Source organism: Pleurodeles waltl, chromosome 12 (genome assembly GCF_031143425.1).
Source record: "Pleurodeles waltl isolate 20211129_DDA chromosome 12, aPleWal1.hap1.20221129, whole genome shotgun sequence".
Lineage (NCBI taxonomy): Eukaryota > Metazoa > Chordata > Amphibia > Caudata > Salamandridae > Pleurodeles > Pleurodeles waltl.
Genome location: NC_090451.1, coordinates 696,902,561 through 696,908,651, shown reverse-complemented (window position 1 = coordinate 696,908,651; position 6,091 = coordinate 696,902,561).

Sequence of the window (6,091 nt, the reverse complement as noted above, 5' to 3'; positions counted from 1 at the left end):
AATACAGACTACTAAAATACTTTATTTGGAGGCTATCAGAAAAATATACTTACCATGTACAAACAATTCTAAGTGAAATGGCCATGGTTATCCCTACAACGCTCTCACACTAACACGCCTCAATTGGTAACTAGTCCACGTTAAAATCTCCTTCAAAATATCATAGACAAAGCCTGAATCACCTTTAAAATTTATCATACACATAGCTCAAATCACTTTCAAAATTTGTACAGACAAAACGATACCCTGAACGTTCATATCCAAATCGTGTGCTTAAAAATGATCCTTGTGGCATTCTGAATAGACCTCCAAGTATTCAATCAAACCTTTTGCCTTCCAGAAAATAACAGTTGATGTGTGTGTTTCTCCAGCACTTCAACAGCCAAACAAGCAAAGTACATTTGCCCCTGTATATGTTTTGTGCCCAGTGAATGAACATAGCATAAATTCCTCAGATTTTGCTGTAAGTGAGAAACAAAAGTCATTTTACAAAATGAGCAAAATGGTGCAGCTAAAGGTTGGAGCTGTAAATGTTTGTGACACGTTATAGCTTGAGGGTCCCCAGTACAGATGGTGGCCTAACATGAGCTGGTCCATCAACATGTGATAAACCAGATGAGGGCAACAGAAGACAAAGGAGAGATCAAGAAAAATTAAAGTAGCTGATTTTAATCACTTACCCCTTTCCTTGGCCTGCTGAAACTGCAATACAAACACACGCTATGTCAGTTTCACAATGCAATTTGTTTTTTTACAATTTTTACAGTTTGTACTTGAGTCCATGCAGCGGATGAAAATGAGTAGATCTAGCACTTTGAGGGTTGCCTGTGGTTTTGTTTTCCGCATAGACCAGCCTGGTTAGTGTCGGCTGTTGATGGAGCTTTGGAGATGCTGGTGGTGAGAAGGGAACGATTGAAGATAAATCCGGGGCAAGAGAACACTGGTTGTGTGTATTGTGTGGAGTTTGGTTAATGTAGGGGAGGATGTGTCTTAAAGACCGCTTGCCACACTCCCTCCCCTTACGCGCTGCATGTGACATGCTCATATCTCCTTAAATCACAGTAGAGGATCATTTTCAATCTTCAGATGGTCCGACACCAGGCGGAGGGTGGCCGACTTTGGTTATTTAGTAAACAGGTACATATTCTGAGACTATAATCCATAGTAAAAGAAGGTGGATGGATGCAAAAGTAGGACATGCTTTCACTCACTTAGAAGTCCCAAACTGAAGAGGGCATAAAGCCTGATGTACCAACAACAAAGCTCCACTTTGCTGAATTAATTTCTGTTTTTAAAACGCTGGACATAGTAATTCTATGGCTCTTGTTTAAGGAATGCTTGGGTGTTGACACCACGGAGATGTCCTTATCTTTTTCTTGGCTTTTAATTTATCTGGTGTTTCGTGACACTGAGGACACGTGCTGGTTACATCCTGGAAAGTTTGTTGAATCTGTGGAGCACAGACACTGAAGGAATAAATTAATGATTCTCTAGATTTTCAACAGCTCTAAGGGGTACTGATGCCAACCAGATCCATTGAACATTCCCAGGGTGTTCTAATGAATCTGACCAGTAGTGACATGTATGGTCTACGCAGATAGTTGTCTTGGAATTTTAATGAGTTCGATGGGTAGAGCCAAAGAACATTTTTTGTGAATGTTGTCTGGATATTTCTGTGCATCTGATTATATCAACTCTAAAAGATATCTCAGTGTCTGGATGTTTAAAAAAAGCCTATCAGTGTTGACACTGAAGGGATACCCATACTTTTCTGGGTGGTGACATGGGACTGTACTAATGCACTAAGAACTGACCAGTTCATTGTTTTAGTGTATTAATGTGTCTGGTGTTTATTGACACTGTCATTGCCTTGGTGTTTCTGTCAAACCGGGGACTACTGACACCGGGGATATCTATCAGTCACCCTCTGCGTGTCTTTATGTGTCTACGTTTAGGACTAGTGAGGTGTTTCAGCCATCTGTGCGCCGGACTTATTGTGTCAAATACAAATAGAGTGGACTTTGGGTCAGCTCGTGCTCGATGGCTTTGTAGTCTATCACAGTTGTTTTGTCTGATTTTATGGATTTCCTTCCTATTCTTGCGCATTCCTAGCTCACTGTGTTCTGATTGATTGACTTGTATCGTCCAGTGCTGATGCTGCTTGCATTCAGGTAACTCATTTTTCTTTCACTTTAAGCACTCCATGAGAGTGCATGTGTTTTCTTACCATGTGTTGCTTTCCAGGGCACTTCCCCTTTTGGATTTTAGTTGTTATTATTTAACTATTATGTGCCTGCCACATTAAATAGGATGTTCATCTCAAAATGTAATTTAAGCCATTTAAAGATGGCCAGTGTCACAGAACCTGTGAATGTATGTGCTGTGGGCACCTAGAACTGGATAGTTATATTATCTTACCAAAGAAATTCAATGATGGCGGCCACGGATTATTACAAATCCACCAAGGCCATCTTTGAAGGGTTTATTAAGTTATTACACACACATTCGAAGCATCCACAGCTGCCATCTTTTTCACGCACTGCAAATGTTTTAGGAAACCCATTCAAAAATGGCCACTGCAGATGTGGGTATATTTGGAGCAACTATTTAGATAACACTAAAACTTTGGTAAGGCAAATAGGTTTCACTAAGAAGACTTTGGCTTTGCCAATGCTTGTTACAAGTGAAATGACAGTGTCCAACCTATAATTACTTCCACAGGGTAAGGTCTGTTTCTTTATGCTGATTCTAGATATTTTATCACAGTCAACATAAAAGGAATACATGCACCTATGCGTAACGTTAAAATATTTTGACGTGGTCAATAAATATGTGCAAGGGTACATTACTGACGCCAGTTGATATCAACACTTCGTGTATTCTTGAAAACACAACTCAGCCACACTTACAAAGATTCACATGAAAAACTGGAGTGCAATATGTACGTATCCTCTATACATTTCGAAACCACAGACTTGCATATAGTAAATTATGAAGAATAATGACAGTAATTAACAGTTATTCGTGTGTCAACAAATGAAAACATATTTCTCGGTCGAGCATGCAAACGCTTTGGCCAGTTGTAAGTATTGTGGGCTTTTAACCACGCCCACCACCTGCCCATCACCTTCACTCGTTCACAGGCTTGCCTTTCAAAAATCCTTTATCATTGGTAAATGCTTTAAGTTTGTACCTCCTTGGAGCTGTTTTGTTACCGCCTTGCAGATTGCCGGTGTTACATGGATAATTGCACGATTGCGGATACATTTGACTGCGAGCGAAGTTCTATTTCCATCTGTGACTCTCCTTCGTGCTTATGTTCATGGAGGCCATGGCGCTGTGAATCGGCTCGCTTATGTCAACTGGTTTACTTTTCATTTTCAATTTAAGTTGCAAGAAAAGTCCACTTAGGAATTTACAATGCTAATAGCTCTAACTCGAGCAAACGCGACACCCGTAGCACTGCAAATGCTTGTTAGCCCTGAAGACAACCCAGTGTGAGTAAGTATACACTTGATAAATCACTGCTGATTCCCCACACACTCACCCCGTTCTCCAGGTACAGGATATCCTTCTCAATCTTCTCTACCTAGAAAGTGGTATAAATGAGAACAAAAGGGGTGTGCTTTAGTCTTCTCCTCTTCCAAGCCACATCATACCTTCTTGTCGCACCTCATAAAATTTCAGAACTTTTGCAGATATTACAGAAAAGGTTGTCCTCCACCCCCACTCCTCCATTTCAAAGGCAGGGCAATAGAGACATCTGCGGCTCCATCACCCCTCCCAACTACAGGCAGGGCAAGAGAGACATCGCCGGCTCCATCACAGCTCCATCACCCCTCCCAACTAGAGGCAGGGCAAGAGAGACATCTGCGGCTCCATCACGGCTCCATCACCCCTCACAACTAGAGGCAGGGCAAGAGAGACATCTGCAGCTCCATCATCCCTCCCAACTAGAGGCAGGGCAAGAGAGACATCTGCAGCTCCATCACCCCTCCCAACTAGAGGCAGGGCAAGAGAGACATCTGCGGCTCCATCACGGCTCCATCATCCTTCCCATCTAGAGGCAGGGCAAGAGAGACATCTGCGGTTCCATCACCCCTCCCAACTAGAGGCAGGGCAAGAGAGACATCTGGAGCTCCATCACCCCTCCCAACTAGAGGCAGGGCAAGAGAGACATCTACGGGTCCATCACCCCTCCCAACTAGAGGCAGGGCAAGAGAGACATCTACTGGTCCATCACCCCTCCCAACTAGAGACAGGGCAAGAGAGACATCTGCGGCTCCATCACGGCTCCATCACCCCTCCCAACTAGAGGCAGGGCAAGAGAGACATCTGCTGCTCCATCACCCCTACCAACTAGAGGCAGGGCAAGAGAGCCACTGCTGCTCCATCACCCCTCCCAACTAGAGGCAGGGCAAGAGATATATAGTGCCACTTAGTCCCTCCCAACCAGAACCAGGGCATTGGAGCTAAACTGGGCCTCTGTCGCTCATCCCAGCTAGAAGCTGAGCAATAGAGAAATCTAGGCCATCATAGCTCCTCTCAACTAGAACCATGGCAATAGAGAAATCTGTGGCTCCATCGCCCCTCCAGATCTCCTCCTCAACCAACATCTTAGCAAACAAGTCATCCATCGCCCACAAGACCTATTCCGCTCCACTGCGATTTCTCCACCTAACTCCTGTTTACTCTCCGATATGTGCGATTCTGGGAAGCTATACTGTGTATATGATTAATCTGTTGTGAACATGTACTATTGTAAAGTGCTCTGAAACCCTTGGATCTTGCAGGCGCTAAATAAAACTCTAAAATAACTAGATAAAATAAATAAATCAGAGGCTGGGTAACAGAGAAAACTGTACCTCCATCGCCCCTCCCAACTAGAGAAAGGCCAACAGAGAAATGTGGGGCACCATCCACCCTCCCAACCAGGGTACATGCAATAGAGAAATCTGGACAGGTGTGCCATACCTCCAATTCAGAGGCACCATCCTAATGTGAAGCCACTTGTGTTTTTGTGTTCCACTATTTCCATGTACTACTGCCATATACATTCTTCCCAGAGACCATGCACTTAGATAACCGACACTCAGTGCAAAATAACTTTTGGCACTTTGTCCTATCACATGACTTGATCCAAGCCAATCTACCAGAGGATGTGCTTCATGAGCACGTGTGGCCCAACCTTCAGCGCACTGCCTAGATACAGGCCGCTTCACCTACAAGCCGGAAAGTCCAGGAAAAATGATAAAGCCTCATTCTACAAAGAGTTTAGCAACACCACAGTACCAAAGACCAACTTCACTACTTCCCAACCACCCCCTGCGCTTTGCCACTTCAGCCTTCAAGTGAAGCAGTGGAAATCAATGTTACTCACCTGTTACTGCAGGAAGGCCCTCTTATACTCGAGCATCTCTTTCTATGTGAGTTAAAAGAAGAAAGCTCAGTGACTGAAGCTGGCATTGGGAAATAGGCAAAGTGATACTGGGCTATCTTATCTGTCCTGCTTAATGGCAGCCAGGGCCGGCTTTAGGGCGGTGTGAGCAGTGCGGCTGCACCGGGCACTGACCTCAGGGGGGGGCGCTGTGTTTAGCAATGACTTACGAAACTTGTGATTTAAAAGCACCTGCTAAAAAGTTCCTTGTGCATCCAGCCTTCACAAAACAATTAAAATGTCAAGATACCTCTTGTGATTAATGTTCCTACTAGGGAGAGATGGGAATTTTGTCTAGTGGCAGCTTTGGCTCGCCATAGAGTAGTGCAGAGGGTTAACAGCCTGCTGCAAAGAACAGAACTATAGTTTATGTGGCTAGCTGAGTGGATTAGTAAAGCCAGCCTTTACAAGCGCTTTAAAACAAATGAGCGTATGTGAAAGGGGGGGCTATGGAGAGATGAGGGGGACATTTGCCGGTTGGTAGTGAGTGAATCTGAGGAGGTGGTCATGGGGTGGAGGGGGCATAGAAGACTGTCGAACAGGGCGCCACCAGCGCTAAAGCCGGCCCTGATGCCAGCCCCTTTATCCGCGAGGCACTAATGGTACATGAGATCTTTTCTAGAGGAAGTGGGGTGAGTAGAGAAGTTTTGAGAT